We start from the raw sequence: 14,775 nt of genomic DNA, 5'->3' as shown, positions 1-14,775 counted from the left end.
TTTATTCAAAAATAAAAACATCATCGCTTTCTCAAAATCACATAAAGCCATATTATAACATTGACTGAGATAAAAAATAAAATAAAATATTAAAAACACGATGTATCTCGCTGCATTGCGTGTGTACGCTTCTAGTATTACAAAATACACATACACAAATGTCACCCTTATATCCAAATATACACCCATCCTTGATATGCCACCCTTATCCCATGGTACACCTCTCCTTGATATGCCACCCTTATCCCATGGTACACCTTTCCTTGATATGCCACCCTTATATTCTCATCAAAACATTTCACAAAAACAATTCCATATAGAAATAGACCGCAGTCTATGGAATTATTATCAGTTCAAAATCATTCTTTATCAAAATTCCAATTTTATATAAATGAATAGTAAAAATGACAATTGTATAAACAATACATAAGTTAAGGCACAAATCCGGTCAACACAAACTTGGTCGGACTTCAACTCCGGTCAAGCCTTGGCCGATTTACTAATCCGGTCAACACAAGACCCTTGTCCGACTTACTAATCCGGACAACTCTTCTCAATGTCTTGTCTGATTTAAAATAAATTGGCTACCTCATAGTCGTATTCCTACTTCTCCGTTCAAATTACTTGATATAACTTAATAATCATAAATCGCTCAACACTTGTTCATAAGACTAAACCGCATAACTCTTGATCGGTTTAGGTCTAATCCGGACAACACTCACCAAGCGGTTTATTTATAAATCGCTTAAGCCTTAACCGGTTTAGGGCTTAAATCGCCCAACCCTTATCCGGTTTCGCTTGGCACTTGTCCGGTTTCAGACTAATTCAGACAACACTTCAACGGATAATCTTTTAAATCAAAGTAAAGTTCTTCAATCAATTATACAACTATGAAGAGTTTAAAAAGTAGTAACAATCACTCACCTTTTTTAAACCAATCTTCTTGTAATTCCAAATTAGGAAATCTGGTCAATCACTCTCTTTAAATTGCTCAAAACTTATTTCAAAGATGGGAAGAGATGTAATGGAGGTCAAACCCTCTTTTTATACTTTTCTAAAACTGGAAAGGTCGGCCAACACAGCCTCCTTCCCACATGCATACACTCACCTCACATACACATACACACACACACACACAGATATATATATATATATATATATACACTCATGCGCACATGCACATACATGCATGCATATCACACATATATACATACGAACATGTGTATCCACATATACACATAATCTCATTCATGCATCTACATTATGCACATTTTCACATACTAGCATGATCAAATGTATCAATTTCTCATGCTATCACGTAATCATATATAACAAATAATCACATAATTATTACCTAGGTGACAACCAAAACCTGGTTATCACATATGTGGAGGCATCTTTCCCTTCATCAGAATTCTTACATGTACTGTTCTCGTAGACCACATTTTCGAGATCCTGTCTCAAGAGGACAGTTTTTCCATCGACTTTAACCCACTTTGGGTTTAGGGAAAAAGTCAGGTTTTTGAATGCATCCAAGTTTGAAGGTGGATTCAAGGGTAGGTTTCTTTGTTTCGATGAAGGAGTCCAATTCATTGAATCCAATCCCTTGAGTGTCCTTTTGTCTGTTTAGTTTTTCTACACATTTTGGGCATCCTTATATTTCTTCATCAGAAGTTCATTGGTTTGAAGATTCTGGTGAAGAATCTATTTTTCTTTTTGAAAGAAATCTTTAAGAGCAACTGAGTTGAGCCTCTCTGCTTCGGATTCCTTTAAGGCCTTTGCCTTCTTTTCCAAGTCCTTAGATATTTTCTTGTTCAAATCCATAAGCTTTTCTTCCTCTGATTTTTTAAGTGAGGCTATGCGAGTCTTTTCTTTGACAAGTTCACCTTTTTCTTCGGTCAGAAGATCAGTCTATCTTTTGTAGAAACTGACTTCTTTTTCCGCTTTAATTCTTTCAGATTTTTCAAAATTTAATTTTTTCTTGAGTTTCAAGAAGTCCTCTGAAAGTTTTATTACCTTAACTCTAGCTCAGATGGAGAAGAGTTGGTTTCACCGATAGAAGATTCACATACTTGTTCATCAGAATCAGAGGCGGATTCTGCATTGGATGTGGCCATGAGACAGATGAGTGCCTTGTCTTCTTCATCAGACAAAAAATCAGACACCCAATTTTCTTTTTCAGCCATCAGGCTTCGCTCTTTAGGATTGTATTTGTATTTATTCTTGTAATAGTCTGCATCCATCACCAGACGTCCTCTGCATTCTTTTGAAAAATGATCATTTTTTCCATATCTAAAGCAGCGAAGGTCATTCTTCCTTTCATCTATGTCTTCTCTCTTCTCCTTTGTTATGTCTTCTCTTTCTTCTCTTCCCTCTCTTCTGTCTTCCCTCTGATAGAATTTTGATGGCTTCTTTTCATAGGATGGCTGGTACTTCTCCCTTCTGAAGTCTCTTCGTTCATAGGGCTTTTTGATGAACTTCTTCTGAAATTGTTTTGTGATCAAGGCCAGAGACTTGGCAAAGGCTTTGATTTCATCATCTGACTCAGATGTCACGTCTTCAGATGTTGATTCTACTACCAATGCCTTCTTGCCTTTTTTTCTTGTGGTCTCTGGTGGAGGTCCTTGAAACATCCTCTTCTTCTGCAGCAAGAGCAAGGGGTCCACCAATGGATACTTTTCTCTTCATAATATCATTCTCTCGTGCAGCAAGTGTTCCATAGATGTCATGCAGTGACCAACTGTCTAAGTCCTGATTTGCTTGGAGGGACATCGACAGCTGTGTCCACTTATCGCCGAGACTCTTAAGGAATAACACATTATTTTCTTCCTTTGTTCTGGATATGTCGTTTCGACGACATTTATTGAACAATGTGTTGAAATGATCGTACGTCTTCTGAATCGGTTAATCAGGAAGAGCCTTGAAGTTGGTATATTCGTTGAGACATTGAGCTCTACAATTTTTCTTCGTTTTTGCTCCTCCTTCTAATTGACTTGCCAGCTCATCCCATAACTCTTCTGTTGTGGTGCATGCATCGAGGGATTGGAAAATTTCATTGGGAATGGCCATGATAATTAATCTCTTGCCTTCCTGTCAGTTTCTACTCGCTTCATATCATCTTCATCCCAATTCTTCTCGTCCTTGGGCATGTAGTAAGCTGGTAATTCTTTCGTGATGCTCGTTCCTGGGACTTTTGGAACAATAGTCTATGGTATGTAGGGACCCTCCATGACAGATCGCAGAAGATTTCTATCCATCCCTTCCAAGAAGTTCACCATCCTTATCCTCCATTGTGGATACTCTTCTATTTGAAGAGTTGGAGGTTTGGCGAGGGAACCAACACTATAAGCAGAATTCCAGTTGGCCATTGAAGATTTGGAAGAGAAAAATTACGCTTTTTAGAGAAGACTTTTATGAATTTTATGAATGAGTGAAAAAAAGCGAATTGACAGTTCTTAATGATCGTTTTGATTGAAAACAATCAATTGGCTCTGATACTAATTGTTGATCCCCGATCTCTCAATAACACTAATAATTAAGTTAAGAATAACCTAATTATATAGTTTGGATGAATAAAATGATGAACACTCAAGAACAAAGGATGAACATTGAAAGAATATACTTGGGTGTCAAAGGATTCACTTTTATTTCAATGATTGTGAAAAGCGTCAAAAATTGCAATAGGCCTAATCACCTATTTATACTAGTAGGCTAAACAAGAAGATAACTATCTAGTGAGACTATCTAGCAAATCTTCTAGGAAAATATAAATCTTAATAAGACATGGATAATCAACAAAATAAGATAAACTTTATAGAATCCAGCTATCGATTGGTCATCTCCAACTGTCTTCCATGGGACGTTATTCAACCTTATCTTCATATCTTCATTGCATGCCTCTGGTTGAACTAGTGTAGAAAACTCCAAGTGTTGGTAACCAGGGGGACTATGAAGATGCTCTTTCAATCGCATCTCTGATCGATTCATCGACCCTCTGGTTGTATTGTGGACTTAGCTCTTTTGCCTTGGAGTCTTCCATCGACCTTCTGGTTCTTCATCACTTGTTTTTCTTCATTACTTTTACACATAAGAATTATGGGGTCTAACATGGACGATATCCGGTACTTGTACCACTTTTATTACTTGGAAGACGATATTGGGACCAATTGTATACTTGTTTTTAGTCATGATCGTAGTCGGTGGTGTGTTAATACGGACCCGGTCACTTAGCTTTCCCATCTCTTCTACCAACATGTCTCTAGTCACATACTCTGGTTGAGGCATCTGTTCTTGATTCATATTTTCAGAATTAGATTCTCCTTGGTCTGTATGGACTTCTGTTTGGTTGTTTCTTCCTCTTGTTTGCCCTCTGTCTCTACCTCTGCATCTACCTCTGTCTCTACCTCTGCCTCTTCCTCAGCCCCTGCCCTCAAATGTACCAAAGGGAGCAAGAACAGGGAATTCTCTTCATCATTAGGATTGGGGCGGGTGATCCTTTCAGATCTTTTGGATCTACTAGTCATCTACAAATTACAAAGTTAATAAACACATATTCACATTCCCAAATATAATAAAGTGTCCAAGTTCAATTATGTAACTGTAGATTCAAAATTACATTGGCCAGATGTAATTCGAATATACCTTACACACTGATCTCTTAACTTATCATATTTATTTTCAAAGGTGTTAACTATGTCAGGGACCCTTAATATGCAATGAAACAATTTAAGTCTAGGCATCATGCAGTGAATACCTAAATCCCTTAAACTCTGGCTCTGATACCACTTCTGTAACACCCCCAAACTCATATTACATATAACATATAATTCATTCAGAGAATACATGTTTAATTCCTCCAAGGTCCAAAGTAGAAGAACTATATTACAAAATACACAACCCAAAAATTCCAAAATACATGCTCTTGTACTACATAACATCTAATCTCCAAAACACATCCATTGATCTTCATATAGTTATGCATATATGAAAAGTATCATATTTTTCTTTTCCCTTACTATCATTGTACTCTGTATTTCCTGCAATACATATTTGAAACACAAAATGAGGGTTAGACCTAAAGGTCTAGTGAGATCCCTTTTTTCATGTAATTGCAGGGTGAAAATCACCAAAATATTATTCAAATAATTCATTTCACATAATAAAATGTAAATCAACATTCCTCTGGTTCCTCTACCAAAGCTTCTGGTTCAGGCGACCAGAGCTTCTTACTCAAATAAATTCCTCATAAATGTTCATAGACTATCACCCTAAATAGATAAAATAGTTTTCCTAAGTATAAAAACATATATTAAAATGATCTTGTATGGCCAGAGCTCTGGTTCTACTAGCTAGAGCTTTTGGCTCAAAACTTAAGACCAACCAAAGGCCTTTTAGTTCAACGTGCAAGCCAACCAGAGCCCTTCTGGTCTGTCTTCCTTTGTAAGAAAAGTTTCTAAGTATAAAATCTTTGAAACATCTTTTAAAGTATAATTTTGACATAGAACTCCTATCTAATAGATACAGAGCCTCTGGTTTAAGTAAAAGGACTTGTATTCATATCAAACCAATATCAGAACCCTCTAGTTCTATTGTGAGGACCAACCAGAGCCCTTCTAGTTCCTTTCAAGGAACAAACAGAGCCTGTCCGATTTCTCATAAATCAAACACTATTCCAAAATAGAGTATATCCAAAACCATTGGCCATAAGCCAAGTTTTCGCCTTCTCAATAACATCAATACTATTATTTGTAATAAAAGCAACATCTTTGAGTCCTCAAATCACAAAGAAGTAAGAACTCAAATTTCTTGCAATCTTAAGAGACATAATAATTCACACATGCAAATGCCACCCTTATATCCAAAGGTACACCTCTCCTTGATATGCCACCCTTATAGCCGAAGGTACACCTCTCCTTGATATGCCACCCTTATCCCACGGTACACCTCTCCTTGATATGCCACCCTTATCCCACGGTACACCTCTCCTTGATATGCCACCCTTATTTCATCATCAATATCTATGGATTAGTTCCAAACGAAGACAGACCGAAGTCACAACCGTCTTGATGAGACAACATCCATAGTTTTATCCAGTAAAATCTATAGATTAATTCCAAACCAAGACAGACCGAAGTCACAACCGTCTTGAAGGAATATCCTCTATAGTTTTTAACCAACAATGGTTTCAAAACAGTTTTATCATCAAAACTTTGAAACACAAGAACAACCAGTTCTTTTCAACATCATTTCAAAACTCGAAATCTCCTTTAAATCCTTAAAATAGGATATCATCCACAAACTGTTTTTAAGAAGCAAAATCTTGTTTATCTTTCCAAAACAGTTTCCAAATTCAATACCATAAATACGTATCTATAAATTGTTAGAAAACAGTTTTTACTAATCTTTTTCCAAATAACAAACCATCAAAACCCAACAGTTTAAATAACATCATATAAAGGTTTTTAGTTATCAAAAACTCACCTTATATGCACAGATTTGAAGACTAAATCACATAGCAATTCTTTCAAACGAACACAAAATCTCCAAAATGCTTTTGTGCAATAATCTTCTCAAGAACAACCACCACCGCCACACTCACACTTTTCTCTTTAAAATTTCCCAAAGATAAGATAAGAATGATCTTATCTTTTATTTCTTTTATTTATATATATATATACATACATATATATATATATATATGTTAATAGAGGCGGTGTAAGTTTTAATAATATAAAACTTGTGGGCGGAGGGGAGTTTATTATAAAAATTTCCTTTTCTTCACCACGAAGGCATCCCATATTTTAATCATATTCCATGTATGAATATTATCATATACACACATATCATCATTTTCTCATGTATGCATAGCATTTCACATTTTCACATATGTATATACGACCCATGCATTTATTTAGATAAAATGCATGTCATCACGTATTTCACAAATAATCACATAAAGGTTACCTCAACCGATGTGGTCTAAAATTCAAGTCATCACAAGAGGTGGTTTGTGATTCAGTCAAAGCTGAAGAAAGTACTGATCAGAATGTGAATATGCATTCAAATTCTAAAACTAATTTGAATTTGAAAAAGATTTCTGATCTTGAAGATGAACTTCGTGCTGAAAAAGATTTACATATTAAAGTTGAAAATGATTATATGTCCAAATCAAAAGATTTTGAAAGTAAAATTTCTGAATTGACCTTGCCTGTTGTCTGTAAAGATAATTTGCTTGTGTCCAATTTGAAAAAGATTTCGAATTTGAAAAAAGAATTAAGTTCGTGTTTTGGTGATAGGACTCAACTTATGAGTAAAATCATTAAGCCTGAGAAAGATCTCAAAACAGCTTCAAGATCATTTGCCAAAAGTTCATAAGCTTCTTAGATTGTCTCAACTGCGAAAACAATTGTTATTGAGAAAATTAATCTTTCTAAAAGCAAGTTTGAGAAAGGGAGTCTTCTAAAACTAAATATGAAAATATTTCTAAGGCTACTCCTAAAAATGTCAAATTTGTTTTATATGAAAAATATGTTAAAATTGAATCTTTATCTACGAAGCGCTCGGCTAACACAAAATCTTTTTCTGTCGCAGAATTTTTAAAGATTGGAAATGACTGCATGCGGAAGTCTTGGTAGAAGATTAAGAGAAATGTTTCAAATAATTCATCTTTTGTAAAGAATTTTTTTGTGAATACAAATAGTTGTAACTGTAAATTTGGGAACTCAAAATGTAATATGGATGCTGATTTACAGAATGTTAAAAAAAATTCTCATCCGGATCTTATAATTGTTGCTAAACGTCATATATATTGCAATTATTGTGGGTCAAACTCCCTTGCAGTTAATGCCAAATGTAAAAAGTCTTTATGCTAAAAAAATTCTGATTCTAAATCAAAGAGCTCGCTCAAAGCAAAAGTTTTCAATGGTCTTCCATATTTTAAAAAGAAAAGTGTTTTAAAGAAAAATGTTTCTAAACCAAAAAAGGAGGAGCCATATTTTGTAGATGTAAGATTTGTTTGAAAATGGGTCAAAAGCTAAATACGAATGGCGCGTTAAATCTTTATCTTCTAATATTCTTTCTAACCCAAAAGGACACATTTAGAAATGGGTACCTAAATCTTCGTGATTGTTTTTGCAGGACTGACATGTGTGGTATGTAAACTCAACATGTTCAAGACACATGACAAGACATAGGCATCTTCTATCTGATTTTAAAGAAAAGTCTGGCGGAACAGTCACATTTGGTAATTAAGAGAAAGGTTTTGTGAGACGATACGGAACATTGTCAAATGACAATGTTACAATTAAGAAAGTTTTCTATGTTGAGGGTTTAAAGCATAATCTTTTAAGCATAAGTCATTTTTGTGATAATGGGTTTGATGTAAAATTCATTGTTAATAATTGTGTGATTTTTGACTCTGAACGGATAGAGGTGATAAGAGCTGAACGCTATGGTAATCTTTATGCAATTAGTTGTCTAACTCTGACTACTTCTAAACCTGTTTGCTTAATTGCCAAAGCTTCAAAAGAAGACAGTTGGATATGGCATTGAAGATTATCTCATCAGAACTTTAAAGATATCAATCGACTTGTAAGCAGTGATTTGGTCATTAGTCTGTCTGAACTTGGATTTGATAAGAACTCACTGTGTTCTGCATGTGAAGTGGGAAAGATTACAAGATCTTCGCATAAAGCAAAATCTGTTTCATCTGGTATATCTCCTCTCGAAATGATTCATATGGATTTGTGTGGACCAATGAATACTCAATCGTTTGGAGGTAAAAATTACATCTTGGTAATGGTCGATGAATATTCCAGATACATGAGGCTAGATGTGATTACCAGGATTTAAGGCAGCAACAATGGAGATAATCTATATGTGATCATTATGTGATAATGTGCATATTTAATTATAAGGCTGATTATATGCATAGGTAAATTGCATAAACCATATATATATATATATGTGAATGTGTTACTGTGCATATATGAGACATGTTAAAATATATGTGTATGCATATTCTTGGTTAAGGAGTAGGAGGAGGAGAGGTATTATAATGTTAAACCTCCACCGCCTTCTGAATTTTATATTAATAAACCTCACACCGTATTTGAATATATATACATATATATAAAGATGATAAGATCAATCTTATCTTATTGGATATCTTCATGAAAAAGAAAAGTGTGTGTGTGGCGGTGTAGGTGTGTTCTTGAGGGAAAACCAGCTTAAAAGTGATTTGAAGTTTCTTTGTTGATTATTTGAAGCTTTGATGTGTGAACTATCGTCAAATCTGTGCATACAATGTGAGTTTTGTTATTAAAATCCTTATATGTTGATATTTGAAATATATGAACTTCGATAGATGATTTTGATGAAGAAAGGTAAACTGCTTTAGCAGTTGATTTGAACTTTATGAATCTGGGTTCTAGAAAACTGTTTTAAAATATAAAAAAGATTTTGCTTCTTTTAAAACAGTTGAAGACAATATCCTATTAAAGATTTTGCTTCATTTAAAACAATTGAAGACAATATCTTATTAAAATCCTATAAAGAATTTTAAGTTTGGAAAATTATATTAAAGAACTGTTGGTTCTTGAGTTTCAAAGTTTGAAATAAAACTGTTTTGAAAATGTTATTGGCTAAAACTATGGAGGATGTTCCTTGAAGACTGTTGTAACTTCGGTCTGTCTTGACTGGAAATAATCTGTAGATTTTGATGAGGAAATAAGGGTGGCATATCAAGGAGAGGTGTTCTATGGGATAATGGTGGCATATCAAGGAGAGGTGTACCTTCGGATATAAGGGTGGCGTATCAAGTAGAGGTGTACCTTTGGATATAAGGGCGGCATTCGTAAGTGTGATGGTTATTATAGCTCTTACTGTTATGTCTCTTAAGATTGCAATAGTTTTGAGTTCTTATTTCCTTGTGATTTGGGGACTCAGAAATGTTGCTCTTATTGGAAATAATAGTAATGATGTTATTGAGAAGGGAAAAAATTTGGCTTATGGCCAGAGGTTTTGATAACCATGCTTTGGACAAAGTGTACGAGTTATGAGGAACCAGAAAGGCTCTGGTTGTTCCTTGAAAGGAACTAGAGGAGCTCTGGTCAGTCCTCGCGTTGAACCAGAGGGGCTTTGGATAATATTTGTCTATGATACAAGCCATTTACAAAAACTTTTACCTGGACCAGAGGCTCCGTATATATTGTTTAGAGGCTCTGTGCCAAAGATTGTATTTCAAATTATTCATAGGACTTCTTACTCTTATTTAAACTTAGAAAATTATTTATACAAAATGATTTTGGCAAAGAAAGAAAAAGTCACAGGGGCTCTGGTTGCTCATTATAATTTAACCAGAGGAGCTCTGGTTGGCTTTTGTAGATGAACCAGAGGCTTTGGTTAGTAGAACCAGAGGCTCTAGACATGCGGAGGATTTTAAATTATACTCTACACATATATATACTCGGGAAATATTTACATTCATCCTATGTGCTTGATTTTGTAATTATATGAATATTAACTTGAAGAGGAACTATGGTTGATATAACCAGAAGCTCTGGTTAAAGGAACCAGAGGGGCTCTAGCCCTGCTGTATGATGAATAAAATCTTTCTAAGTCTGGTTTTTACAACCAAAGGGATGCTGGTCATTGTGAATTATGAGTTTATGTTCTGATTATATGAAAAGTTGATTTTAAATAATGTTCTGGTGATCTTAACCCTGCAACTACACGGAAAAAGGGATCTCACAAGACCTTCAGGTCTAACCCTCATTTTCTCTTTCAAATATGTATTGCTGGAACAACTGCGTACCATGATAGTAAAAGGAAAGGGAAAATGTAATTTCTTTCCCTATGTGCATAATTATGAGAAGACCAGCCTATGGACATGTATAGTTTTCAAGTTGGATGTTATGTAGTACAAGAACTTGTATTTTGGAATTTTTAGATTGTGTATTTTGTATTTTAGTTTCTTGTACTATGGGACCTAAGTGGTGTAATATATGTAATTCTCTAAATGAATTATGCATTATATGCAATGTGAGATGTGGGGTGTTACACTAGAGTTTCTGAGTGCTAAATTTGATTCGTCGGAGCTGATCATTTCTTTTATCAAGCGCATTCAAGTTGTTCTACAACTTCCAGTTCAAAAGGTTTGAAGTGACAATGACACTGAATTTACAAATGAGACCCTTCAAAATTTCTTCAAACAGTTGGGACTTCTCATAATTTTTTTGTTGTTCAAACTCTGCAACAAAATGGAGTTGTTGAAAGAAGAAATAGAACATTAGTTGTGGTTGCTCGGACTATGTTTGCTTACTCTGGTCTACCTATGTATTTGTGGGCTGAAGCAGTGTCTACTGCAAGTTTCACACAAAATAGAACTATCATCATCAAAAGCTTTATTAAAACTACTTATGAGTTAAAAAATAAAAGAAATCCTAATGTAAATTTTTCCATGTTTTTGGATGCAGATGCTTCGTGATTAACGATCGAGACAATCTCGGTAAATTCGATAAAAAGGCAAAAGAAGGCTACTTTATTGGTTATTCGTTAAAGTCTAAAGTCTTCCAAGTCTACATCAAGTCATCCAAGATTGTCATAAAAAGCATCAACATTAGCTTCGATGAATCTTCGACTTCTGAACAAATCAGTGCAGGACTCAAGCTACAAAAGTTAGCTTCTACACAAAGCAGTGTAGAACCTGTACCAAACAGTATAAATAATTCTGATTCTTCTGTTGTAAAATCAAATTTAGATTCTTTATTCAAAGACACATTTGATCTCACTTGGGATATTCTTGCAGAGTACGAGATATTTGATCGACCCAAGTTGATTGAACCAGTGGTCCCGATTCTGCAAGTTACTCAACTTTCTGAACCATCAGAAGCTGGTTGTTCAACCTGAATCTAACGAAACTACTGAATCAAAAAATGTTCAAGCTGAGACACAGACTCAACTAGAGATTGTTCAATCCGATATTGATCAATCTGAGTCTTCTCAACCTGCTAATGTGTAATGTTTGGTTATTATTAAGTAAGTATTCATATATATATATATATATATATATATATATATATATATACTAGTTGTGTACCCGCACAATGCAGCGAGAGCCGTGAATTTTAACGATTTTGAAGCTTGGTTTTGTTAGAACAAGCAGTCAACAATCATCAAGCTTTCAAAAAGCATTATCGGTTAAAACTTGAAATTTCTGAGAATAGTTATACATAGCGTTTAAAATGGTAATGATGGCTTGCTGCAGCTAAACTTGTAGAGCTGCCGAAACTGCCTCCTGCACCCTCGCCTTTGCCTGCCAAACTTGAGCAAAACGACTTTCTCCGCCTTTACCTCCTTGTCCCTTTATCATTTGTGACGCCGACTCCTTCGCCGCCCTGATCAACACAAAATAGTGTTGTTGCTTCTTTTTTACAAATTTACGCCTAAGCTCTTCTTCCTGCAAGAAACCCATTTTCAGCTATCAAATTGCCAAAAGCAAATCCATATGTTTCAATTTGTTTAATGCTCAATTTCATATATGGACTTGAAGATAATGCTCAATTTCATCTCCTTGTTGATGGATTAGGTTGGATAAGTCTTCTGATAACAAAGATAACAAATTAAAGGCCAGCAACCTTCATCAACAGAAACCATATATTTAATGCATTTCCCTTGATGGCACAGATTTAAATACATAAAAGGGATTGCCCCTAAGACTGAAATGAGACTGTACCTTCACACATTTGGGTATTAAAAAATGGGAGAGAACCATCCCAGTCAATTTTAAAAAATCTGATTGGTTTCTTGAATGATAATTGGGTGAAATTGAACGACTCTTATACTGCTTTCAAAATACAATTGATCGGGAATACATATATGTAGTTACATMCAACTTCAATCCCTGATGAAGAACAACACATAAACAAAAATTGTAAGAGGAAATCAAAGAACAAAAAGGAAATTAGATGATAAGAGAATGGAACTATACCTAACCGGAGAAATCCATGACCCAAAACTAAGAACCTACTTATTTCACTCTCTGCATGCTAACAGTCATATAAGGATAACTACAAATAACAATTTCTTTACAAAGTGTAACGATTCTAATATTAAAATACATTTCAAAGCATGAAAAAGGAAAACCATTCACATACCTCCTATATGCGGTCCAAGGCTCAAATGTTGTCTAGTGTGTCCAAAGATGGTGAAAGTCCTTCAAGCAAGCAAAAGATCTATAACATATCAACAAACCGATTAAAAGATCTATGGTGTCTTAAGAAATGGGCAGGCTGCAAACAACCATACACTCATGATCCAAACTTTCAACTTAGGCATGTTCATGTTGTTTAAATCAAAATAGGCATTTCATGTGGGGCATAACTCCATCATGATCATAAGGCCATTTTTCAACAAAGACATAGGGGATTGGTGATTGGGTGGATAATAATTTCAAAGGGTTCCTGGTGGCCATTCCACCAGATTCTGCTCCGTTTGGGGGCGTGTTAGAATGACCAAAGTGTACCATGCTGTTCGGACTACAATGTTGGAATCAAAGGGGACAAGAAGCAATCGCAAACCAACCTGAATTAGTAAAACAAATCAGAATCATTGCAAGCAGAAAAGGAAGTTTCAGTAACATATGCCAATTAGAGAGAGTATCAGTACATAGAAGCAACTTTGTATAAGGTGCTTCCAACAAAGACAACGGATTGTATTTGTGCCTGTTAAACTTTGCTGAATTATATACGATTACTCACCCAAACATGTTGACTGCAGCACTATCTTATAGACAACCAAGGCAAGAAAAAACATAAGCACTTAGACAAGGAAAACCCAATCAACGAATGTTCAAGTAACCTAAGGATGTTGATTGTGTGGTTAAGTATCTCTCTTTCATGTTATACACTTCTTCGCCAAGGGATTTCTTCAACGCCACCTGGGCATGAAATAAAGATTCGGATATATCGTTGTTGTTTGGAAGCTCTCTCCTCAAAACTTCATAATCTCTCACTGATTCAGTCCATCTCTCAAGCTGTGAATGCAAAATAAAACGCATTTCACAAATTTAAATGGAAAACAGCATGTACCATTGATTTATATAAAACAGAAAACATCCACATTCGATTCTTTAAAACTGGACCAACTGTCAAACAGAACATTGCTTTCTTTAATATAAAGAATGAAAAGACGACAACTTTTGTCACATGAACTTATGACAAGAAAATTGCAGCCCGTGGGTCGGGGCTGTATATGGGTAGTTTAAGTGACTCATAGTTAAGAGACTTGCAAACATGACTCACATTCAACAAGCAGGAAATTTGAGATTTTCTTGTTGGAAGGGTATATCAGGCAACATCAATGACTTTAAATGCTCCCCTTCTTTACTTCCATTTCACTTTCTTGAGAATAAAGAGTGAAAACAAGATTATATATATATATATATATATATATATACCTTGCATCACAACTACATAAAAGCACAATAATTTCATCAATACATCTAACAAAGCTAGCTCTACAATTGTACAATGTAAGAAAGCGAATCAGAATAGCAATTCACAAATTTATCATGATCGCAGTATCAAATTGTACATCACGTTGGGAGATTTTATATCTTGTATATGCTAAATTAATGATGAAATTATTGTGCTTTTATGTAGTTGTGATGGAGCAACATCARCTGTAAAAACTGGGGTATGATGAGAAGGAAATTACCATTCTGTCATCCATCTATTGGAATACAGCAGCTACGGCTGATGACGGTTGGTTTCGTTC

General features: G+C 35.0%; 1 non-coding gene across 1 annotated transcript; it reads right to left on the bottom strand.

Annotated features, from left to right (window-relative positions):
* Positions 1–14,260: 14,260 nt before the first annotated feature.
* Positions 14,261–14,377, bottom strand: LOC112502175. The gene has a single exon (XR_003067641.1). It is a non-coding gene; the product is annotated as a small nucleolar RNA snoR104 (small nucleolar RNA).
* Between the last annotated feature and the right edge of the window lie 398 nt (positions 14,378–14,775).

This window comes from Cynara cardunculus, unplaced genomic scaffold (assembly GCF_001531365.2).
Source record: "Cynara cardunculus var. scolymus isolate 2C unplaced genomic scaffold, CcrdV1 Un_Scaffold_1004, whole genome shotgun sequence".
In the NCBI taxonomy this organism is placed as follows: domain Eukaryota; kingdom Viridiplantae; phylum Streptophyta; class Magnoliopsida; order Asterales; family Asteraceae; genus Cynara; species Cynara cardunculus.
This window is presented reverse-complemented; position numbering and strand designations above follow the sequence as displayed.